This window comes from Danio aesculapii, chromosome 4 (genome assembly GCF_903798145.1).
Source record: "Danio aesculapii chromosome 4, fDanAes4.1, whole genome shotgun sequence".
NCBI lineage: Eukaryota > Metazoa > Chordata > Actinopteri > Cypriniformes > Danionidae > Danio > Danio aesculapii.
In genome coordinates, this window is record NC_079438.1 from 17746750 (window position 1) to 17772340 (window position 25591).

At 39.8% G+C, this 25591-nt stretch overlaps 8 non-coding genes across 8 annotated transcripts; 1 reads left to right on the forward strand and 7 right to left on the reverse strand.

The window, feature by feature from the left end:
• Window positions 1-5604: 5604 nt before the first annotated feature.
• trnaq-uug (transfer RNA glutamine (anticodon UUG)) lies at window positions 5605-5676 on the forward strand. Its single transcript has one exon. It is a non-coding gene; the product is annotated as a tRNA-Gln (tRNA).
• A 1154-nt stretch (window positions 5677-6830) lies between these two features.
• Window positions 6831-6949, reverse strand: LOC130223576 (5S ribosomal RNA). The gene has a single exon (XR_008836703.1). It is a non-coding gene; the product is annotated as a 5S ribosomal RNA (ribosomal RNA).
• A 7488-nt stretch (window positions 6950-14437) lies between these two features.
• Window positions 14438-14510, reverse strand: trnaf-gaa (transfer RNA phenylalanine (anticodon GAA)). Its single transcript has one exon. It is a non-coding gene; the product is annotated as a tRNA-Phe (tRNA).
• Window positions 14511-14598: 88 nt separating this feature from the next.
• Window positions 14599-14672, reverse strand: trnai-aau (transfer RNA isoleucine (anticodon AAU)). The gene has a single exon. It is a non-coding gene; the product is annotated as a tRNA-Ile (tRNA).
• Window positions 14673-14781: 109 nt separating this feature from the next.
• On the reverse strand, window positions 14782-14853 carry trnaq-cug (transfer RNA glutamine (anticodon CUG)). The gene has a single exon. It is a non-coding gene; the product is annotated as a tRNA-Gln (tRNA).
• Window positions 14854-15620: 767 nt separating this feature from the next.
• trnaf-gaa (transfer RNA phenylalanine (anticodon GAA)) lies at window positions 15621-15693 on the reverse strand. Its single transcript has one exon. It is a non-coding gene; the product is annotated as a tRNA-Phe (tRNA).
• Window positions 15694-15781: 88 nt separating this feature from the next.
• Window positions 15782-15855, reverse strand: trnai-aau (transfer RNA isoleucine (anticodon AAU)). The gene has a single exon. It is a non-coding gene; the product is annotated as a tRNA-Ile (tRNA).
• A 109-nt stretch (window positions 15856-15964) lies between these two features.
• Window positions 15965-16036, reverse strand: trnaq-cug (transfer RNA glutamine (anticodon CUG)). Its single transcript has one exon. It is a non-coding gene; the product is annotated as a tRNA-Gln (tRNA).
• Between the last annotated feature and the right edge of the window lie 9555 nt (window positions 16037-25591).

Genomic DNA, 25591 nt, shown 5'->3' on the forward strand with positions numbered 1-25591 from the left:
GTATTTATTTGCGTTTCCGAACTAATCATTATTGAACATTCATCCATTAAAACATTCAAAATTAAAACCCTCCCCTTCAAAGTTAAGGACATTAACTTCCAAAACCTCAGCCTTCTTTCAATCCCTCCTAACATTTCCTCCCACATAGTTGCTTCTGCTTTCTTTTCATCCCTCCCAACTACAATGCCTAAAATTTTAATTTCATCCATTTCCTTGAACGTAAAATGTCCAGATAAAGCCTCAGTTCCTCCAAATCTCAAATATACTGTTTTATCTTCGTTTATTTTAGCTCCTGAACCCTTGCAAAAATGTTGTACCGTTTCCATTGCTTGCTTTACACTTGCCAGATCTTGTAGTATTAATGTAGTATCGTCAGCATATTGAAATATTTTATTCACTCCCCCCTCTACCTCTATTCCTTTTATTCGTTCCTCGTGCTTCACAGCTAATCCCAGTGGTTCTGCAACTAAGGCATATAAAAGTGCACATAACCCTGTCTGATTGATCTTGTTATTTTAAAACAGTCCGTTAAAAAACCATTGCATTTTATCCTGGTTATAGCTCCTCTATATAAAATCTGAACCCACTTTATAAAATTTTCCCCAAAACCAAAACTCTTTAGCACTCCAAATAAAAAGTCATGCTCCACTCTATCAAAAGCTTTCTCGAAGTCCAGACTAATTAAAAAACCATCTTTCTTCTTATCATTTATATATCTTATTGTGTCTTTAATACTCATAGTTGTGTCAGCAATGTCTTGTCCTTTTATACTATATGCTTGGTTTGTTTTGATTATGCTTGGCATCACTTCCTTTAGTCTGTTAGCTAAAACTTTTGCTAAAATCTTCAAATCAGTATTGAGCATTGTTATGGGTCTATAATTTTTTAAATCTACTTTATCCCCCTTTCCTTTGTATATCACCTTCATTAAGCCCATCCCCATTCTTTTATTTACCCCACCATTCTCAAAAATCTCATCATATACTTCCTTTAAAATACTAGATAAAATACCTTCAAAAACAATATAAAATTCACTTCCCAACCCATCAATTCCTGGACTTTTCTTTTTGTTCAATCCACTAATTGCTCTTTTTATTTCTTCTTCTCTTACCTCCTTGTCACATTCTCTTTTTCCCTCTTCTTCTACTCTTGATTTGATTAGCTTTAGCAATTCCCTTTTTTCTTTTTCTTTTACTCCCTCTGTGCAAAACAATTTCTCATAATATGATCTTATTTCTTCCAAAATCTCCTCATTTTGTTCTACTATGTTCCCATTTTTGCTCCTTATTTGTTTAACCATTTCTGCCTTTCCTCTTCTCTTCTCTAGATCAAAGAAAAATTAAGTGCACTTTTCCCCCTCCACTGTAAATTTAGCTTTGCTTCTTAATCTTGCTCCTTCAAGTTTCTCCTCCTCCATTTCTTTCAGTCTTTCTTCCAGTTCTTTGATCTTTTGTATATCTTTTCCATTCTCATTTTCAATTCGTTTTCTAGTTTTTCTTTCAGCTCCTTTTCCTTATATTTTTTACAATTTTGTAATTGTCTACAGTATTTTATTGTAAACTTTTTAACTAAATGTTTCACATTCTCCCACCACATTCTTTTGTCCTCATTATAAATTTCATTCCCTTTTTCCTTTTGAATAATTTCCTTTATACTTAAAACATAGTCTTCATTCTTTAAAACCGCTGTGTTTAAAACCCATACCCCTGGCCCTCTTTTCACATTACTCCAGTCTAGATTCATAAAAATTGGCTTATGGTCACTCAGACTTGTTTCTTCATATTTGATCTTGCTTATAAACTCTTCAACATTCCTTGTGCATAAAATAAAATCAATTCTTGTTTGAAAAAAAAAATTCCCCACTAACTGTCTTCTTGAGTACTCTTTTGTCTGTTCATTCCTTTCTCTCCACACATCAATTAAATTCATTTCCTCCATTAATATTTTCAGTTCTTTTCTCCCCTTATCCGTTTTAAAAACCATTCCCTCAGCCATTTCTAATTTACTAAAAACAGTGTTAAAATCCCCCATGATAATAACTCTTTCATGTTCCTTTAAATAATCTCTTAGTACATTAAAATACTCTTTCTTTCTGTTCTCCTCTGTTGGGGCATGAACGTTCACCATAATTACTTTTTTCTTCTCATACTCCATTTCACATATCATACACTTCCCCTCTTTGTCATTATAGATTGTTTTACATAAAACCCCACTGTTTTCTTTTATTAAAATTGCAACTCCTCTCCCCAGCCTCCCATCCCCATTATTGTATAAAATCTCCCCACTCCACCTTTTTCTTATTTCCTTCATGTATTCTTCCTTCCAGTTTGTCTCTTGTAATAAAATCTTCTCGTTTACACATTTCTTTCACTTTTTCAAATTTTCTGATGTCTAAAAGCCCTCTTGCATTAAAAGAAACAATTCCTAAAACCATAAATAAGATAAAAGCATTCATAAAAACCATCATCTCAGTCCATCTCTTCCAAGCCCTTTAGCAACTCATACTTATTTTCGCATTCGATTTCTTCATCTTTTAGCAGTTTTTTCCTTGCAGTCTCTAAATTAGGTTTTATCTTTATCGATCGTCTTCTTTTTGATGATTTCACCTGTGTCTCTTTGTTTCCGTCCTTTTGTAAATGTTCCTCTAACTCGTCTTGCTCCTTATTACTTTGTTCTTTTGTCTCCACTGTGTCCGATGCCTTTTGAAAACTGTCTGTCATGTCCATTTGTGTCCAAAATATGTCTTCCTGCTGTCCTTGTAGTAAGTCTTTATTATTCAAATTGCTCAATTCTGCTGCTTCCAAAACATTCCTTAAACTGTCAGTCATATCCATTTGTGTCCATGTTGTCCCTTCCTGTTCAGTGACACTGTCCTTTCCATTAGCCTCATTCTCTTGTAGTTTTTCACTTTTAGATTCTGTTCTTCTGTCTTGTGTTGTTGTTTTGTTCTCTGACTGTATATTATCTCCTTCATACATCTGTCTGTCTACCTGCTGCTCTACCTCCTCCTCCTCTTCCCCCATCCAACATTCACATTTATTTAAAACCTTATTACAATCCGGGCACTTCACCGCATCGCAATCCCTTGCGAAATGCCCCCTTTCCTCGCACTTAAAACACTTAAAATCTGGACAGTCTTTCACCACATGATCTGGGCTCATGCACAGCCTGCAAGTTTTCACCTGATGGCTGTGCATGACCCTAAAGTATTGTGGTCCTTCTGCTGTCTCTATTCTTGTGCTGTACGGGAGGGACGCCACTTCTTTGGGGAATCTGGTTTTAACAAACCTCGTCCCATCTTCAATATCTGTGCCCGGATAAAACCTTCTTTTAATTTGTGAAATGGGACAAACTCCCCAATGATCCAATTTGTCTAAAATATCTTTGTCAGCAACATAAACAGGCAGTTGCATGAAGGAGACAACATAATCTCGATTTTGTAGCCTCTTTACTGTACAGTTTATCCCTTTAATAGTCAATACGTCTGTTAACACATCAGCATCTTCCTCTCTTTCAAGTGTTACTTCATATTCCTTGTTTTGTTTTGGTCTTACAGCCAAAATCTTTCCATCCCCAATCCTCTCCGTCACTGCTTTAATTAAATCCATTGCTCTCACCTCTGTTGTTTGTCCTATATCCACTGTTACAGTTGCTTCTTTTAGATGAATTCTTTTCCTTGCTTCCTTCTCCGATCGGTTTGTTTCTCGTTGTCGTCTGTCCAGTCCATTGTCATTTGCCTTTTCAAATCTGTCCGCCATTGCCAGGTCTGTCACCGTAGATCCGTCCATTGCAAAAAAAATAGGAATAAAAAACACTCCTCCCGAACAGCTCACGCTGCTGGGAGGATAAACTAAACAAACACAAAAAAAGTTTAACAAAAATGTATTTGAGTCAAAAAAAAAACTAAACATAAGAAAATGTGGTGAGCCTCTCTCACCAACTGCAGCCAAACACTTCCTGGAATGTACCACTATCACACATGCACAGGGGGGTATGGCCGTAAGCGAGAGCAGCAGTCAAGAGTTGGCTATTTCAAAATAGGCGCAGCACCAGGAGCCGCTCAGCTTGCCTTGACCCAGCACCGACAGAAACAACGCCTTTGGGCACTCAATAGTTTACCTCTTTTTTTTTCTTTTTAAAATTTATTCCTTTTTTTTTTTTTGGCAAATGAAGGAATTTAAAAAGCTTACAGCACCTGGTATTCCCAGGCGGTCTCCCATCCAAGTACTAACCAGGCCCAACCCTGCTTTGCTTCCGAGTTCAGATGAGATCAGGCATTGCCTTTTTTTTTTTTTATTAAAAATAATTTCAGTTACAATTTTACACGGTAAAGCATAATACAATACATATTAAAAATCATTTGGAATCAAAAACATTAAAACTGTGGTAAATTCCAGTTCATTTCTTTAAAAACTTGACATGCTTTGTCTGTCAAGATTTTGTGCAGTTCACCTAAATTGTCCTCGTTCACACGTGCTGCTGTCAGGTGGTTTAAAAACAAAAAAAATCTAAAAAATCCCGGACGAGCCCTTGCAGCTGTCTTGTGTTTTACAGGGGGGCATTATGGCTTTCATAAAAACTTCTTTCGAAGAATTCCAGTTTGTCAGCAGATAGTATCACCACATAAAACCTTCCCTGCACAGTGGCTTGCTGTTCTAGGAGAATGATTCTCGCTCGTGCCACGAGAGCTCCCAGGTTCAAATTCCGGGTGAGCCCGTACAGTTGTCTCATGTTTTATGAGGGCGTTGAGGTTTTAGACAGAGGCCGTTTTCAGAGAATGCCGGTTTGACAGCAGATAGTGTTGCCAGGTAAACTTGTTGCTTTTTATTGGCTCGTTGGTCTAGGGGTATGATTCTTGCTTCGGGTGTGAGAGGTCCCGGGTTCATTTACTGGACGAGTCTTTGCAGTTGTTTTTTGCTTTGAGGGACAGCTTGGCTTTCACAGAGGCCTGTTTCAACACCAGTTTATGAGCATTAGATAGCCTATAAGAAGGGTTTTGTTTCCATGGTGTAATGGTTAGCACCTTTACCTTTGTTTCTTGCTTTAAATCAGTGAAATGAATGAGACCATTTTCAATCACACCAATCAGTGAGTAGTTCCGATACTATACGCTGAGATAGCAATTTGATGCTCCCAGGTCCTCCTTCAGCAATCACTTATGTAACATAATGTGTGGTTTTGCCATGCAGCATAAATCTGTGAAACTGATGAGATCAATTTACTCACTGAAACAGCTGGACAACAAAAATTTATAAGTAAATGAGTGACTCAACTTATCGGTCTGGGGCTGCGAGTCTGGTTTTGGGTGGGAGATTTCACGCACAAGCCCTGCTTCAACGCATGAGATTTTGAAGGTATGTACTGACTCAGTTGTTACATAAAGATTTCCAACCATGCACTGCTTCTGATGCCATGTGAAAACTTCATGTTTTAGTGGCTAGTTGGTCTAGGTGTATGATTCTCGCTTAGGATGTGAGAGGTCCAGGGTTAAAATCCTGGACGAGCCCATGCAGTTGATTTTTGTTTTGAGGGACAGCTTGGATTTCACAGAGGCCTGTTTCAAGACCTGTTTCTGAGCATTAGATAGCCTTTAAAAAGTGTCTTGGTTCCATGGTGTAATGGTTAGCACTCCGGACTTTGAATCCAGTGATCCGAGTTCAAATCTCGGTGGAACCGCTGCCTTCTCTTCTTGCTCTAAATCAGTGAAATGAATGAGACCATTTTCAATCACACCAATCAGTGAGTAGTTCCGATACTATACACTTAGATAGCTATTTGATGCTCCCACGGTCCTCCTTCAGCAATCACTTATGTAACATTATGTGTGGTTTTGCCATGCAGCATAAATCTGTGAAACTGATGAGATCAATTTACTCACTGAAACAGCTGGACAACAAAAATTTATAAGTAAACGAGTGACTCAACTTGTCGGTCTGGGGCTGCGAGTCTGGTTTTGGGTGAGAGAATTCACGCACAAGCCCTGCTTCAATGCATGAGATTTTGAAGGTACGTTGTGACTCAATTGTTACATAAAGATTTCCAACCATGCACTGCTTCTGATGCCATGTGAAAGCTTCGTGTGTTAGTTGGTCTAGGGGTTTGATTCTCGCTTTGGGTGCGAGAGGTCCCGGGTTCAAATCCCGGACGAGCCCTTGCAGCTGTCTTGTGTTTTACTGGTGGGCATTATGGCTTTCATAAAATCTTCTTTCGAAGAATTCCAGTTTGTCAGCAGATAGTATCACCACATAAAACCTTCCCTGCACAGTGGCTTGCTGTTCTAGGAGAATGATTTTCGCTCGTGCCACGAGAGCTCCCAGGTATAAATTCCGGGTGAGCCCGTACAGTTGTCTCATGTTTTATGAGGGCGTTGAGGTTTTAGACAGAGGCCGTTTTCAGAGAATGCCGGTTAGTCAGCAGATAGTGTTGCCATGTAAACTTGCTGCTTTTTATTGGCTCGTTGGTCTAGGGGTATGATTCTTGCTTCGGGTGTGAGAGGTCCCAGTTTCATTTACTGGACGAGCCCTTGCAGTTGTTTTTTGTTTGAGGGACAGCTTGGCTTTCACAGAGGCCTGTTTCAACGCCAGTTTCCGAGCATTAGATAGCCTATAAGAAGGGTCTTGTTTCCATGGTGTAATGCTTAGCACTCTGGACTTTGAATCCAGTGATCCAAGTCCAAATATCGGTGGAACCTCTTCCTTCTCTCCTTGCTTCAAATCAGTGAACTGAATGAGACCATTTTCAATCACACCAATCAGTGAGTAGTTCTGATACTATACGCTGAGACAGCAATTTGATGCTACCACGGTCCTCCTCCTTGAAGGAATTCAAAAAGCTTACAGCACCTGGTATTCCCAGGCGGTCTCCCATCCAAGTACTAACCAGGCCCAACCCTGCTTTGCTTCTGAGTTCAGATGAGATCAGGCATTGCCAGGGTGGTATGGCCGTAAGCAAGAGTAGCAGTCAAGAGTTGGCTATTTAAAAATAGGCGCAGCACCAGGAGCCGAGCGCCGCTCAGCTTGCCTTGAAACAGCACCGACAGAAACAATGCCCTTGGCCCCTCAATAGTTTACCTCTTTTTTTAAAAAAAAATGTATTTATTTATTTTTTTGCCAAATGAAGCAATTAAAAAAGCTTACAGCACCTGGTATTCCCAGGCGGTCTCCCATCCAAGTACTAACCAGGCCCAACCCTGCTTAGCTTCCGAGTTCAGATGAGATCAGGCATTGTCTTTTTTTTTTTTATTTATTTATTATTATTTTTTTTTAAATAATTTCAGTTACAATTTTACACGGTGAAGCATAATACAATACATATTAAAACATCATTTGGAATCAAAAACATTAAAACTGTGGTAAATTCCAATTCATTTCTTTAAAAACTTGACATGCTTTGTTCGTCAAGATTTTGTGCAGTTCACCTAAATTGTCCTCGTTTTTATAATATATATACAGTTTTTCCATATATCCTTCTGTTTTCCTCCTTAAAATTGCCCATACATCCATCACAGTTTTCTCTTTTTTGCCACAATTCTTCTTTCCCACATTGCATTCTTCATCAGCATGATACATAGGTTGACAATTTTCTTATTTTCCTTTTTCTTATTCCATCCCAACATCAATACTCTGCTCCATTCTGTTTCATTTTCATCCCAGTCTCCAAGTAGTCCTTTAATTAAAACTTTACAATCTTTTAAAAAACTTTCCAATTCTTGACAATATAAAAACATGTGTAAAAAACCCTCTTCTTCTTTTTGACATACTTTACATATTGCACTTTGTTCCATCCCTATCTTGTTTAAAATGACATCTGAAAATATTGCTTTGTGCCTTATTAAAAATTCTAGACATTCGACTTTTGTTTCTACATACCTTCCTTTCATGTTTCCCCATATTTCATTTGCTTTTACATTGTATTTTTCCATCCAGTATTTGTTTGCTGTTGGTTCTTTAAAAACTTTCTCTCTAAAAAAACAATAAATATTCTTCACAGTACATTCTTTAAAATCGTGTATTTTTTCTCCTAGTTTCACACACACTTCATTTGTTTCTTTTTCTTTTTCAAAATTGTCTATGCTTCGTATCCATTCTTTCAGAATTGCCTGTTTAATTATGTCAAGATTTTTCTCAATTTCCCTTCTGTTGTATTCCTCTTTCGCCTCCTCCATTGTGTCTATAACATATTGTTCAGTTAAAAAGCCTTCTTTAAATTCATATAAAATGTCTCTTACTTTTAAAATCCCAACTTCTATCCATTTCTTAAAAAATAAAACCTTCCCTTGACTTAAAATGTTGTTGTTCAAGAAAAGAGGTTGGTTTAAAATGTTTTCCCTTCCATGTGGATTATATTGCACTTTTGTTAAAAAGTTCCCCCACGCACTTAAAATTTCTCTATAAAATTCAGGTAAGTTTTCTGTCATCCAAGCTTTTGTTTTCATCCATAAAATCCCATCTCCCATGTTAAAATGACCACATTTGTTTAAAAAATACTTCATTGTTTTTTTCCACTCTGCTTTGTTTTCTTTTTCTAGATACTTCTTTATTCTTTTCACTCTTAAACTATTTTTCCTTTGTTCTACATCTATTAATCCCAACCCACCCTTGTCTGTTTCCCCTACAACTGTATTAAAAGCAATCCTTGGTGGCTTACCTCCCCATAAAAAATCAGTAAAACATTTTTTCAACCTCTTTTCTATCCACATTGGCATTTCTAAAACATATAAAACATGCCACAATTTAGACTCCATTAAAACATTTATAATCAAAACTTTCCCTTTTAATGTCAGTGTTCTTAGTTTCCAGTAATTTAACCTCCTTTCTATATCTGATAAAAAACCCTCCCACATCTTATCTCTCGCTGTTCTGGCATCTTTCCCCATTAAAACCCCTAAAATCTTTATTTCTTCTACTTCTTTAAAATTGGTGCATTCTGTTAAATCTGTCTCCTTTCCAAACTTCATATAAACCGTTTTGTCTTCATTTACTTTACTTCCTGATCCTTTACAAAACTGTTGTACTATTTTCATTGCTTCTTTCACACTCTCTTTTCCTTTTACTATTAATGTAGTGTCATCTGCATATTGAAACATTTTATTTACTTTATTTTCTTCAATTTCCATTCCTTTTATTTTTTCTTCTTCACTGATAGCTAGGCCCAGGGATTCTGCCACAAGTGAATATAAGAGTGCTGACAGAGGACATCCTTGCCTTATCGATCTTGTTATTTTAAAACATTCTGTTAAAAAGCCATTACATTTAATTTGTGTTAAAATACCCTTATATAAAATCCTGATCCATTTTCTAAAAACTTCTCCAAAACCAAACTTTTTAAGTGCTTCAAATAAAAACTGGTGTTCAACTCTGTCAAAAGCTTTTTCAAAATCCAAACTTATGATATATCCTTCCTCTTTTTTGTCCTTCATATATTCTATGATGTCTTTTATGCTCATTGTTATGTCTGCTATGTCTCTTCCTTTTATCGCGTAGGCCTGTGTTGTTTGTATTATTTTTGGCATCACTTCTTTTAATCGATTTGCTAAAATTTTAGTTAAAATCTTCAGATCTGTGTTTAACATTGTGATTGGTCTGTAATTTTTTAACAATGTCTTTTCTCCTTTTTTGTGTATTCATTTCATTAATCCCATTCCCATTCTTTCATTTAATTCTTCTTTTTGCAGTATTTCTTTAAAAATTTCAGTTAAAATTGGTATTAAAATTTCTTTAAAACATACGTAAAATTCACTATTTAACCCGTCTATTCCTGGACTTTTCCTTTTGTTCAAGCTTTCTATTGCTTTTCTTATTTCTTCTTCTCTTATTTCTTGGTCACATTCTCTTTTATCCTCTTCATCTATTTTAGTTTTTATCTGTTTTAATAATTTTTCCATTTGTAATTCATCAACTCCTTGTGTTTTAAATAACTCCTCATAGTATGTTTTTATTTCTTTTAAAATGTCTTCATTTCCTTCTATGCTTTCTCCTTTTGCTCCTTGTATTATCTTTATCGTTTCTGCTTTTCCTTTTTGTCTTTCTAAATCAAAGAAGAATTTTGTGCATTTTTCTCCCTCTACTACATATTTTGCTTTGCTTCTTAGTCTAGCTCCTTCATATTTCTTTTCCTCAATTTCTTTCAGTTTTTCCTCCATTTCTTTTATTTTTTGTATGTCTTTTTCATTTTTTTCTAGTTCTTTTTCTAAGATTTCTTTTATTGTTTTTTCTTGGTGTCTTTTATTCTTTCGTATTATTCTACAAAATTGTATTGTAGTTTTTTTAATCAGATATTTGACATTTTCCCACCATTGTCTTTTGTCTTCATTATATATTTGGTTTCCTTTTTCCTTTTCTATTATTCCTTTTATTTTTTTAACATAGTCTTCATTTTTTAAAATGTCACTATTTAATGTCCACACCCCTGGGCCTCTTTGTATTTCTTCTGTATTAAAATTAAACAATAAAAATTTATGGTCACTTAAAACAGTTTCATCGTACTTTATTTTTTCTATATAAATTTCTATATTTCTTGTGCATAACACATAGTCTATTCTCGATTGAGTTACAAAATTCCCTACTATTTGTCTTCTAGAAAATTCCTTTTTCTTCCCGTTTCTCTCTCTCCAAATGTCTATCATTCCTTTTTCCTCCATTAGTGATTTTAGTTCTTTTCTTCCTGTGTCTGATTTAAAAACCATACCTTCTGTTATGTCCTGTCTGCTAAAAACAGTGTTAAAATCCCCACATACTATTATTTGTTTATAGTCATTTAAAAACCTTCTCAATATGTTAAAAAAGCTTTTCTTTTCACTCTCTTCATTGGGTGCATGCACATTAACTAAAATGATATCTTTCCCTTCATATTTTATTTCTAAAATCATACATTTTCCTTGTTTGTCTTTATAAATTACTTTACTCATTTGTAGTGCATTCTTTCTTATTAAAATTGCTACTCCTCTCCCAGCTTTCCCATCTCCATTACTATAATAAAAGTCCCCATCCCATTCTTTTTTATATACATCCATCACCTCATTTTTCCAATTTGTTTCTTGTAAAATAATTATTTCTTCTCTTTTACACTTTTCTTTTACATTTTGGAATTTTCTTAAGTCCATTAAACCTCTTGCATTAAAAGACACACAATTTAAAACCATTAAAAGAAGGAAAAAGGAAATAAAAACCGTCATCTCAGTCCTCTTCTTCTCCCAAACCTCTCAAAGAATCATATCTGTTGTGGCTTTTCAGTTGTCCTTTTTTCAAACCTTTTTTTCTAGCAGTTTCTATTTTTGATAAAGCTTTTGCCGATCGTCTTGTTTGTCTTTTCTCAATTTTGTCTTTGTCTACTTCCTCTTCATGTTTTCCAGTCTCTCTGTCTGCTCCCTTGTTTTGTTCTTTAAGATCTTCTTTTTCTATCACATCCAACACGTTTTTGAAGCTAGACGTTATGTCCATTGGTGTTCATGCTACCTCCTCTTCATGCTCTATTTGTTGACTGTCTGTTTCTGTTTCTTTCTCCTTTTCTTCGTTTGTTTTCTCCTCATCCAATGTTATTTCTTCTGTTGTAGTTTGTATTGTTTGTGCCGTTGTTTGTTCCTCTTCATAACTTTCCCTTTCACTGTTTCCTTCATGCATTTGCCCACTCACCTGGATCTCATCCTCCTCCTCCTCTTCCTCCATCCAACATTCACACTTATTTATATAATTCTGGCAGTCCGGGCACTTAATGGCATCGCAGTCCCGGGCAAAATGTCCCCTTTCCTCACATTTATAGCATTTAAAGTCTGGGCAATCTTTGACCATATGGTCCGGGCTCATGCACAGCCTACAAGTCTTAACCTGGTGGCTGTGCATCACCCTAAAATATTGCTGACCTTCTGCCGTTTCCAGCCTTGTGCTGTAAGGTAGAGATATCACTTCTCTGGGGAATCTCACTTTAATAAAACGTGTTCCATCTTCTATTTCTGTGCCCGGATAAAGCCTTCTTTTGATTTTTGTTATGGGAAATACTCCCCAGCCTTCTAATTTATCTAAAATTAATTGATCATCCAGGTAAGCGGGCAAATGCATGAAGGAAACCACATAGTCTCTATTTTGTAGCATTTTCACTTCACATGTTTCTCCTTTTATAATTAGTCCATCCATCAGTTTATCGCATGTTTCTTCTTTTTCTAAAGTTAGTTCATATTCTTTGTCTTGTCTTGGCCTGATTGCAAGAATTTTTCCAAATCCACACTTTTCAGTTACTGCATTAATAATGTCCAAAACTCTCACCTCTTTAACTTTGTCCACATTTAGAATCACCGTTGCTTCCTTCATGTATCTTTTTCCACTTCTTTCTTGTTGCCTCTCCTGTTGTTGGTTTTCTTGTCGTTCTTTGTTTGCCATGTTTCTTCCTCCTTCCCGTCCAACGTTGTTTTCCAGTTGTCTTCCCCCTCCTAATCCAGTGCTGTTTTCTTTTTGTGTTTCTCCAGTCCGTCCTGTGATGTTTTCCCCTCGTGCTTCTTCAAACAAATCTGTGCTGTTACTTTGTGAGTCCATTTTCTCTCAAAAAAAAGTGCTAACCACCTTCCAGCAAGCACACGTGCTGCTGTCAGGTGGTTTAAAAACAGAAAAATCAAAAAATGCCCACTATCACCAAAGAAAAACTATTAAATAAACCCAAAATAAACCAAAACAAAGGGAGAGCCTTTCTCTCCCGTCTGCAGCCTCACACTTCCTGTTTCACTCTAGCTCCCTCTAGCGTGCTCAGGGTGGTATGGCCGTAAGCCTGCTAACGTAACGTAAGAGTGCTAACCATTACACCATGGAACCTTAAGATGATATAGAGCTGCTGCCCGACATGAAGATGATGAATTAAAAAAATGGCCTTGCAGGAAAGTAGCAGAAGGTCCATCCAAGGCAAGGCCAATGTGCATTGATTTCTGAGTAACTCGTCATTCGGCATGCAGGGCTCCTCACACATTTACTGGAGCAGGACTAGGTAGGGCCTTCAAAAGAAAAGCACGCTATTCTAGGCAATTTGACGACTAAATGGCAGGCAGGGCAAAGAAGCCACCACAGAACAGATGTGATCTTATTTTTTCTTTTTTGACCACGTCTAAAATGTTCAATTTGGCTTGTGAAAAGGGGAATTAGCTCAAATGGTAGAGCGCTCGCTTAGCATGTGAGAGGTAGCGGGATCGATGCCCGCATTCTCCACTTGTGTTTTCATGCCTTTCACAGTGGCTTTTATTGCAAAGCTGGTTGCACCTGGAGGGTTTAGAGCGCATTTCCTTACGTCAGCTTTGCCGGTTCTGTGTAGTACTAATCATTGCAATCCTTCAGAAGCCCTATCAAGTCACAGTTTTCTTTTATTCAATGGCGCGTCCGCAGTGGGAAATCAAAGCACTAAATATATAGCAGAGTGCTGTCGATTAGCCCATAGGAATCATCACCAGAAGCGATGTGACCACCTGGGAGAAAGATAGCGTTTTGGTCAAATGGAAGCAGGTGGACTTGAGGGTGAAGCAGCTGGACTTGAGGGTCCTAGAAAACCCATAGTAACTGTTATTCTCTGGCCTTCAAGGGAATAGAATGCTATTTTAGCTTTTTTGTGCGGTGCTGGCAAAAAAAAAAAAAACAGGTCCCATCTAGATTTGAATTTAGATCGCTGGATGCAGAGTGCTATCCATTACATTATGGAACCTCAAGATGGTGTAGAGCTGCTGCCCGAGATGAAGATGATGAATTAAAAGACTGGCCTTGCAGGAAAGTAGCAGAAGGTCCATCCAAGGCAAGGCCAATGTGCATTGATTTCTGAGTAACTCGTCATTAGCAGCAGGGCTCCTCACACATTTACTGGAGCATTACTAGGTAGGGCCTTCAAAAGAAAAGCACGCCATTCTAGGCAATTTGACGACTAAATGGCAGGCAGGGCAAAGAAGCCACCACAGAACAGATGTGATCTTATTTTTTCTTTTTTGACCACGTCTAAAATGTTCAATTTTGATTGTGAAAAGGGGAATTAGCTTAAATGGTAGAACGGTCGCTTAGCATGCATGAGAGAGGTATCTGGATCGATGCCCGCATTATCCACTTCTGTTTTCATGCCTTTCACACTGGCTTTTATTGCAAAGCTGGTTGCACCTGGAGGGTTTAGAGCGAATTTCCTTACGTCAGCTTTGCCGGTTCTGTATAGTACTAATCATTGCAATCCTTCAGAAGCCCTATCAAGTCACAGTTTTCTTTTATTCGATGGCGCGTCCGCAGTGGGAAATCAAAGCACTAAATATATAGCAGAGTGCTGTCGATTAGGCCATAGGAATCATCACCAGAAGCGATGTGACCACCTGGGAGAAAGATAGCGTTTTGGTCAAATGGAAGCAGGTGGACTTAAGGGTGAAGCGGCTAGGCTTTTTGGTTGACTTTCATTCAACTGACCCTGTGCCCAAAACAGAACAACAACATTGCTTTGCCGAAACCCGGGATTGAACCAGGGACCTTTAGATCTTCAGTATAACGCTCTCCCAACTGAGCTATTTCGGCTGCCATGACACAGCTTTCCTGCAGCAGGGATGTCTGTGAGACCAAGCTGAGCCCTTAAGTGCATCTGAGGCATAAGAGAGTAAAAATTTGGCCAGTACGGGTATCGAACCCGCGACCTTGGCGTTATTAGCACCACGCTCCAACCAACTGAGCTAACCGGCCGTTCTCTTATCAGTGTGCTGGAAAACCCAGAGTTACTGTCATTCTTTGGCCTTCAAGGGAACAGGATGCTATTTTAACTTTTTTTGCGCAGTGCTGGCAAAATAAAAACAGGTCCCACCGAGATTTGAACTCGGATCACTGGATTCAGAGTCCAGAGTGCTAACCATTACACCATGGAACCTTTAGATGATATAGAGCTGCTGGCCGACATGAAGATGATGAATTAAAAGACTGGCCTTGCAGGAAAGTAGCAGAAGGTCCATCCAAGGCAAGGCCAATGTGCATTGATTTCTGAGTAACTCGTCATTCGGCATGCAGGGCTCCTCACACATTTACTGGAGCAGGACTAGGTAGGGCCTTCAAAAGAAAAGCACGCCATTCTAGGCAATTTGACGACTAAATGGCAGGCAGGGCAAAGAAGCCACCACAGAACAGATGTGATCTTATTTTTTCTTTTTCAACCACGTCTAAAATGTTCAATTCTGATTGTGAAAAGGGGAATTAGCTTAAATGGTAGACCGGTCGCTTAGCATGCGAGAAGTAGCGGGATCGATGCCCGCATTTTCCACTTGTGTTTTCATGCCTTTCACAGTGGCTTTTATTGCAAAGCTGGTTGCACCTGGAGGGTTTAGAGCGAATTTCCTTACATCAGCTTTGCCGGTTCTGTATAGTACTAATCATTGCAATCCTTCAGAAGCCCTATCAAGTCACAGTTTTCTTTTATTCGATGGCGCGTCCGCAGTGGGAAATCAAAGCACTAAATATATAGCAGAGTGCTGTCGATTAGGCCATAGGAATCATCACCAGAAGCGATGTGACCACCTGGGAGAAAGATAGCGTTTTGGTCAAATGGAAGCAGGTGGACTTAAGGGTGAAGCGGATAGGCTTTTTGGGTGACTTTCATTCAACTGACCCTGTGCCCAAAACAGAACAACAACATTGTTGCTTTGCCGAAACCCGGGATCGAACCAGGGACCTTTAGATCTTCAGTCTAACGCTCTCCCAACTGAGCTATTTCGGCTGCCATGATACAACTTTCCTGCAGCAGGGATGTCTGTGAGACCAAGCTGAGCCCTTAAGTGCATCTGAGGCATAAGAGAGTAAAAATTTGGCCAGTACGGGTATCGAACCCGCGACCTTGGCGTTATTAGCACCACGCTCCAACCAACTGAGCTAACCGGCCGTTCTCTTATCAGTGTGCTGGAAAACCCAGAGTTACTGTCATTCTTTGGCCTTCAAGGGAACAGGATGCTATTTTAACTTTTTTTGCGCAGTGCTGGCAAAATAAAAACAGGTCCCACCGAGATTTGAACTCGGATCACTGGATTCAGAGTCCAGAGTGCTAACCATTACACCATGGAACCTTTAGATGATATAGAGCTGCTGGCCGACATGAAGATGATGAATTAAAAAAATGGCCTTGCAGGAAAGTAGCAGAAGGTCCATCCAAGGCAAGGCCAATGTGCATTGATTTCTGAGTAACTCGTCATTCGGCATGCAGGGCTCCTCACACATTTACTGGAGCAGGACTAGGTAGGGCCTTCAAAAGAAAAGCATGCCATTCTAGGCAATTTGACGACTAAATGGCAGGCAGGGCAAAGAAGCCACCACAGAACAGATGTGATCTTATTTTTTCTTTTTCGACCACGTCTAAAATGTTCAACTTTGATTGGGAAAAGGGGAATTAGCTTAAATGGTAGACCGGTTGCTTAGCAAGCGAGAAGTAGCGGGATCGATGCCTGCATTCTCCACTTGTGTTTTCATGCCTTTCGCAGTGGCTTTTATTGCAAAGCTGGTTGCACCTGGAGGGTTTAGAGCGAATTTCCTTACGTTAGCTTTGCCGGTTCTGTGTAGTACTAATCATTGCAATCCTTCAGAAGCCCTATCCAGTCACAGTTTTCTTTTATTTGATGGCGCGTCCGCAGTGGGAAATCAAAGCACTAAATATATAGCAGAGTGCTGTCGATTAGCCCATAGGAATCATCACCAGAAGCGACGTGACCACCTGGGAGAAGGATAGCGTTTTGGTCAAATGGAAGCAGGTGGACTTGAGGGTGAAGCAGCTGGACTTGAGGGTCCTAGAAAACCCATAGTAACTGTTATTCTCTGGCCTTCAAGGGAATAGAATGCTATTTTAGCTTTTTTGTGCGATGCTGGCAAAAAAAAAAACAGGTCCCATCTAGATTTGAATTTAGATCGCTGGATGCAGAGTGCTATCCATTACATTATGGAACCTCAAGATGGTGTAGAGCTGCTGCCCGAGATGAAGATGATGAATTAAAAAACTGGCCTTGCAGGAAAGTAGCAGAAGGTCCATCCAAGGCAAGGCCAATGTGCATTGATTTCTGAGTAACTCGTCATTCGGCATGCAGGGCTCCTCACACATTTACTGGAGCAGGACTAGGTAGGGCCTTCAAAAGAAAAGCACGCCATTCTAGGCAATTTGACGACTAAATGGCAGGCAGGGCAAAGAAGCCACCACAGAACAGATGTGATCTTATTTTTTCTTTTTCAACCACGTCTAAAATGTTCAATTCTGATTGTGAAAAGGGGAATTAGCTTTTGAACTCAGATCACTGGATTCAGAGTCCAGAGTGCTAACCATTACACCATGGAACCTTTAGATGATATAGAGCTGCTGGCCGACATGAAGATGATGAATTAAAAAAATGGCCTTGCAGGAAAGTAGCAGAAGGTCCATCCAAGGCAAGGCCAATGTGCATTGATTTCTGAGTAACTCGTCATTCGGCATGCAGGCCTCCTCACACATTTACTGGAGCAGGACTAGGTAGGGCCTTTAAAAGAAAAGCATGCCATTCTAGGCAATTTGACGACTAAATGGCAGGCAGGGCAAAGAAGCCACCACAGAACAGATGTGATCTTATTTTTTCTTTTTCGACCACGTCTAAAATGTTCAATTTTGATTGTGAAAAGGGGAATTAGCTTAAATGGTAGACCGGTCGCTTAGCATGCGAGAAGTAGCGGGATCGATGCCCGCATTCTCCACTTGTGTTTTCATGCCTTTCACAGTGGCTTTTATTGCAAAGCTGGTTGCACCTGGAGGGTTTAGAGCGAATTTCCTTACGTCAGCTTTGCCGGTTCTGTGTAGTACTAATCATTGCAATCCTTCAGAAGCCCTATCAAGTCACAGTTTTCTTTTATTCGATGGCGCGTCCGCAGTGGGAAATCAAAGCACTAAATATATAGCAGAGTGCTGTCGATTAGCCCATAGGAATCATCACCAGAAGCGATGTGACCACCTGGGAGAAAGATAGCGTTTTGGTCAAATGGAAGCAGGTGGACTTGAGGGTGAAGCAGCTGGACTTGAGGGTCCTAGAAAACCCATAGTAACTGTTATTCTCTGGCCTTCAAGGGAATAGAATGCTATTTTAGCTTTTTTGTGCGGTGCTGGCAAAAAAAAAAAAAAACAGGTCCCATCTAGATTTGAATTTAGATCGCTGGATGCAGAGTGCTATCCATTACATTATGGAACCTCAAGATGGTGTAGAGCTGCTGCCCGAGATGAAGATGATGAATTAAAAGACTGGCCTTGCAGGAAAGTAGCAGAAGGTCCATCCAAGGCAAGGCCAATGTGCATTGATTTCTGAGTAACTCGTCATTAGCAGCAGGGCTCCTCACACATTTACTGGAGCATTACTAGGTAGAGCCTTCAAAAGAAAAGCACGCCATTCTAGGCAATTTGACGACTAATGGTGTTACCTGGATGTGGGACAAATACAAATGAATGTATTTTATATAATTATTTTTTATTTTATTTTTGATGTTTGAAAAGTCACTTGCTGTTGGTAGCAATACAATATGAGTTCTAACAGATAAACAATACAACAAACAAACAAAAAATAAATAAAATAAAAGTATACAAATAGATTATGGGCAATTATAAAAATCAACCATTACTCTAAACCATTCAAATTATACATTTATGCAAACAAACAAGCTGTACACTTTTACGTTTTATTTCTTACTTTTTTCATTTATTAAAATGTCAATCCATCTATCTATTTTAATTCAACTCCCATCTGTTTAGTTGGATGCAAAAAAAAAAGAGAAAGGGGTACCCTTGAAGTAGACACATGTTGAATGTATGTCTGCATTTTATGAGTTCAACAGAGTCTATCTCTCTTTCTTTTATGATGTTTGTTGCTGTTATCCCTGCTTCTGTGTCTTTTTCACCTGAGCAACCTATTTTATTCTGTGTCCATTGCCTTTTGTGGCAGCTGGAACTGGTGCCTCTTCCTTTAAGTACACTTTTTATTCCATTTTTATCCTTTAAAAAGAACAGGTTAGTGTTATTGTTAGTGTGGATTGGTAAACAATGTGTTTTCTGCAATATTAGAGTAAATTTAATTAGTAAATTATTATAAACATTTATTAAACATTTGAAATAAAATAAGATATAAATGCAAAATTGAAATTAGATAATACATTGCTGCCAATAATGTATAGATCTATATTATACAAGTATAATGATTACAATATTTTAAGCAGGGCTCCGAACCGGTTCAAGAAACGGCAACGAAAAACGGAAACAAATGACATTTTTCAGGAACAAAAACGAAAAAAAGATCAACTTTAATTGTTCTGAACAGAAACGTTTACAGTTAACCGGTTAATAACGTTATTTTGTCATTCTCTTTATTATATGAATTTAGGAGACTAAAAGCATTCATTTAAAGCTTGTGTACAAATGTGACGGTGACACATACTACGTGAAGTGAAGTTTCATAAACTAATTTGAGAGGAGCACGTGATATGATTGAGCACGTCTGGCCACTCATCTGTAATCAGTAATAATCCAATCAGAGTGATCCTAGTTTACTATAAATGGATCATTTTCTCCCTAATGTTTTATCTTTGTTTGGAAGAACGCTACAAACGCTCCAGCATTTAACCTAGGCTTCAGCATTGTTTAAACCTTTCAACGTGGAAGAACAAACAAACAAACAGCAACAACAACAACTCCAGCCAGAACCCCGCTCTCCCCAAAACTTCAGCCGCCGCCTCGCCAGCTATCAAGCCTGAATTACAGCAAGACGGCCCACCAGCTCTTCCAACTTCTACTACTGCCCCACTCAACGCAAGCCACACCTTCCATTAAACTCAAGACGCCGGTGATCCAAGCCATTTCTATGAAGCCTGACTCTCACTGATATCCTAGAGGTCTACTTTCGGTAACGTACATGCTTTAAGCGGAAGCTTCGCTACATAACTACACTCTAACAAAGACTAAACATTTTATAAAAGTTTTGAAAGACGAGACCAGCGTGAATCAAATGATTTCAATAAAGAACTCACCTCTCAACCTCCCGCCTGTCCACAGATCCATAACTTTCTGACTGCAGAAGTAATTCGATCGCAACTGACCAAGCAATCTTTTCCACAAACATTAGTCCACAACATATTCATATGTTGATAAACGTCCATGGAAGGATGCACTGTTTTCAGTCAAACCAGCTGCTGGAGCGCGTGCAGCAGAATAGTCTTTCAAGCACAAACACTATAGCGATTTTGCTTGACAAAACGGCCGCCGACCTTTTGCACTCTGACGGATACTCCAAGGAGCCAAAAGGAGAAATGTCACCATCCAATGAGCTTTCCAAACTTTAGATGACCCCGCCTTATCTCTTGACAGTTTCATGAATGGACTGAGTGCTAAGACTTTGTGAATGAATCCGGCCAGATACGCTCGAGATTTTTCAATCACGTTAAGATTCCGAACATGATGATATTTATCTTGGACTTAGTAAAAGCCCATGACAAACAGTACATTCACACAGTTCCTACTAAGGTGACATCGTTTTTTGAAGTTAAAGGTTTGATGTTGGCAGTTGATTATTTACATTTTATTTATATAAAAAAAATAAATAAAAAATAAAAATTATAAATAAATAATAACCCCTCTGCCACATCTAATCTGATAGCCATGGAACCAACGAAAAGAGTATTACCCAGCCAGTGAAAAACATTCAACACAAAGCATTGAAGCTCTTTTGCAACATGCCAATAGCTACTCTTATATCAATACACATGAGTGCTATAGTCATGCTTATAATGGCAAGTCAGTGGGATGAGAAACAGCGAAGAAACAACTTCCTGCTTGACTGCTACGAACAAAGAGGACATTTCTGGCAGTAGAATAACGTTTCATCCACTGACTCTGTTAGATACATTTTGCTTTTAAACAAACTACTATAACACTAAGGGATTAACTCCACTTCACCTACTATAACCTCACCTGCTCTTCAAGAGGTACTTCCAGGACCACCAGCCAAGACCCGGCCCATATCCTCAGCTCTTCATCCATCTGCCACCCTGCAGGGGGACGAATGTCCACTTCTACACCCTTGCACATTGTGACATCTAAGCTATTGTAACATGTATTAACAAAGGCGCTTCCATTCACAGTTGCCCACGCTCTTACGAAGTGACCTTGCACGAATATCAGCTAAAACATTTAATTATGTCTGCTGTACATGTACCATGTCGTGACCATTTAATCTCTAATTCTTTCTTGTTTTCTCATTTTAGAGGTCATGGCTACCAGCTCCAGAAACTACCCTTATTCAACCCATCACACTCTACATCCATTTCCAAATGTATTCACACTCTTCACAAAGATGCATTTCCCCTCATACAGCCCACACACTTTAGGCCATATTCACACTAGCCCCTTTTGCCTCATACAGCCCACACACTTTAGGCCATATTCACACTAGCCCCTTTTGCCTCATACAGCCCACACACCTTAGGCCATATTCAAACTAGCCCCTTTTGCCTCATACAGCCCACACACTTTAGGCCATATTCACACTAGCCCCTTTTGCCACATACAGCCCACATACTTGAGGCCATATTCACACTAGCCCCTTTTTTCCTCATACAGCCCACACATTTGAGGCCATATTCACACTAGCCCCTTTTTGCCTCATACAGCCCACACACTTGAGGCCATATTCACACTAGCCCTTTTTTGGTTTTTGAAAAGTCTGAATTAACATAATTTCAATCCCACATTCCATCCCATCATAGCTGATCTAACTAGGCAGGAGGAGGAAGCTCTGCCTTCTTTATTAAGAAGCTCCCCCCCCCCCATTCACCCATTTCAAACACTATTCGCTTCTTACACCTCAAGAGAACAATACCACATCACGGAAGCCCAGCTGATCTTCTCCAAATGACCTCCACCCTCATGCATTTCTAGCCCTCTTCTCCTCTTTTCTTCCTTTAATTTCCCTCCAAACTCAAACTATCCCATACTTCCATTTACTCTTTTCACCACAGCTCTGACCCATTTAGAGGTCACCCAAGTGTCAATTGATGTAGCAGCAATGCTCTAAACAAGTCATATACACTTACACTTCAAATACCACTATCGTCACACTCCCAACCCCCCATGAATACAGTAATAGATGCTTCTGCAGGAGCACATATTGTCTCTATACTGACCCACCGCACCTCTGCAGCAGCAGAGACGCTCAGCTGAGCTACACCCCCCCCCCCGCCTACAGCGCAACTGCAGTGACATTCTAACCGACCCCTCATTCACTCACCTCTACATATCACTAACAACAATATTTTTCATTCTTACGGGAACATGCATAACCATCCAATGCTCACTACCACTGCATCTCGGCAACTGCAGAGACACTCCACCCAGTTTCATTCACCAATAACACCATGGCACTGTCACTCTAGCTAAGCTCCTCTTTTACTCATCTCTACATATCACTACTGACAGTATTTTTATTCTTACAGGAATATGCATAACCATACAATACTGACTACCAATGCACCTTTGCAACAGCAGAGATGATTCAAGTAACATTCACCCATAGCACTACTGCACTGGCACTCTTGCTAAGCCCCTCTTTTACTTCATCTCTACATATCACTACTGACTCTCACCTCACCTCTACTTATCACTAATGACAATAAATTTTTTTACAGGAACATGCATAACTATACAATACTGACTACCACTGCATCTTTGCAACAGCAGAGATGCTTCATGTTACATTCGCCCATAGCACTACTGCACTGGCATTCTAGCTGAGCCCCTCTGTTACTTCATCTCTACATATCGTTACTGACAATATTTAGCACTCATAAGGCTCCAATGCTGACTACCACTGCACCTCTGCAACAGCAGAGACGCTCCGCCGAGCCTTATTTTCCCTCTGCCTTCCCCCTGCCTCCTCCCCTCTCCCCCTCCCCATTTATAGTTGACAATTGCCCAGTAACACTATTCCGAATTAAGAGATGATTCATAGCATTCTCCGCCTCTCAGACTCCCACTCACTCTCCAGTCCCCCTTTTCACAGGGCCTCTGCGAGGGGTTAAGGAGATAAGTCAATATAGAAAAGTTTGAGGACATTAAAAGTTTAGATAGTCTTAGATTCCTGCAATGTACTAAATTTATCTATTTTATACAAGGTATCATTGTATGGTAAAATTTGACTGTATTAAATCTGTGAATATCAGGATGTGGCGTAGTTACGAAATCAGTAAAATCCTAGTAGATTTGACAGCTTGTTGCTTATTTACCACAGTTACCAAGGCAACACCATTATTTCTGCAGCTCTATAGGGACATGTTGAATCGGCTAGATTTTATAGATCTATATTCCATATGTATGTTTTAGTTTGGATTAATTTCTTTCATTTTAATATTTAGTAAATATATTGTAAGATAATATCGCCAGTATTTCTGGTTGAAAAGTGGTTATAGGTCTTTAAACGTATTGAAAGAGTCTTAAAGGTATTTAAAGGTGTTGAATTACACTTTCTGATTCCTGTATATACTCTGTTTCAGAATATGAGCAGCCACCACAGAAGCCCAAAGGGCTTTACAACAACAGATCCAGACCCTGGGAAGGTGGTCATCCAATGCCTTAAAGACATGCATACGTCTTCGCCAAAGGCACCTCAAAGAAGCCCAGATGACTCTCGCCAGCCATCAACCCACAGCTACTCAAGGGCGAGGGCATGACCCAGCCACCTTCCCTCCTCCTTTCCCTTACTTTTAAACTGAGTAACACTCAACCTTCTCCCCCAGTCACATAGTAAATCGAAGGTGCATACAAGCCCCCTCGTCACCCCGCCACCCCCGGCCGTTTCTGCAGGAGTCTTCACAGCCCCCTCCCATTTCCCGACTCCTGCCAGACCCTGCCCCCCCTAAGGCTCTGACTCCTGCAGGAGTGTTACCCCGAGCTTCGACTCCCGAAGGAGTCATCTCACTGTCCCCCCCAGGCCTTAGCAAATTTCTCTTATATGTTTGCATATATATGGGTGTATGCGTTTGCGTACGTATGTATGTATGTATTTGTGCGGGCGTAGATGTTGTATATGCATGTATGTATAAACACATGTATAGAAGTATACGCGTGTATGTGGGTTTATATGTATATACGTATGCGTGCGTGTATGTATGGATTTGTGTGTGTATATATATATGTATCTATGTACGCAAGTACATGGACATATATATTTTTTACTTATAACGCTGTCACTCCCCGCTTCATCTCCTCACGGAGTGTTCCTCGAGCACCTAACTCATCCCGTCACCCTCTAACAGGAGTCTTCACCATCCAAATCCCCTTTTTCCCAGTCTCCTGTCAGAGTCGGCCAGCTTGCCCTGTTCCCCGGGCGCCGACCCCCGCAGGGGTCATGTCACTGCCCCCCCCCAAGGCCACTGAAACTCATTATTTATATATATCTATGGATTCTCGTCCATGGTTATATATTTATATAGAGCGCTGTCACTCCCTGCTCTATCTCCAAGTAGGAGTGTTCCTCGAGCATCGACTCCCACAGGAGTCTCGCCAAACCTGCCACTCACCCTCTAGCAGAAATCTCCACCACCCAAATCCCAATTCACGATTTCTGCCGGAGACGGCAAATAATAAGAATTGCTGCCCCCAACTCCCGCAGTGCCTATTCCGACTCACAGAAGTCTTCTGATTGCCCCCTCCAGGCCTTAGATTACCCCATTATATATATATATATATATTTATGTACTCTCATATATACATATATATTTATATATATATATAGCGCTGCCACTTCCCAGCTCTATCTCCGTCAGGAGTGTTCCTCGAGCATATTTTGTTTTGATTCTTAATGAGTCAACCCTGGTCACCCCTTTCTGGCCCCCTACACTAGTCACCTTTCCCCTTTCCCCCCGCTCAGGCTCCAACAGGAGTCTGTTTCACACTTTGCTCCAACTAGAGCTCCCTAATCTCTTTCCCTTTCCATATCCTCTATATCCAGCAGCCGGATATAGCAAAAACTTTCTAGCTTTTTGGGGGGAAATTCTTCGAAATACACGGCTGCTGTCCCGAGTTAGCATTTTGGGGAGCTCTTGAGACCTACCTGATCTCGGATCTCCTGATATGCTTATCGACCGGGCGGGAGCCCTGGGCTCAAATATCTCCGAGCTCAGGGTTCTCTCCCGGGACAGCATGCCAAACCTGCTTTATACGCCAAGCATATCTAAGTGAAAACTCTTGAAGTGAAGTTTCATAAACTAATTTCGAGAGGAGCACGTGATATGATTGAGCACGTCTGGCCACTCATCTGTAATCAGTAATAATCCAATCAGAGTGATCCTAGTTTACTATAAATGGATCATTTTTTCCCTAATGTTTTATCTTTCGTTTGGAAGAATCCCCCCCTTTCCACCCCTTCTCCTCCTTTTCCTCCCTTTTCTGAAAAGGGGGAGCTCTCGAGACCTACCTGATCTCGGATCTCCTGATTGCTTATCGACCGGGCGGGAGCCCTGGGCTCAAATATCTCCGAGCTCAGGGTTCTCTCCCGGGACAGCATGCCAACATGCTTTGTACGCCAAGCATATCTAAGTGGAAACTCTTGAAATATATTTTGTATAAATTGACATGGTGT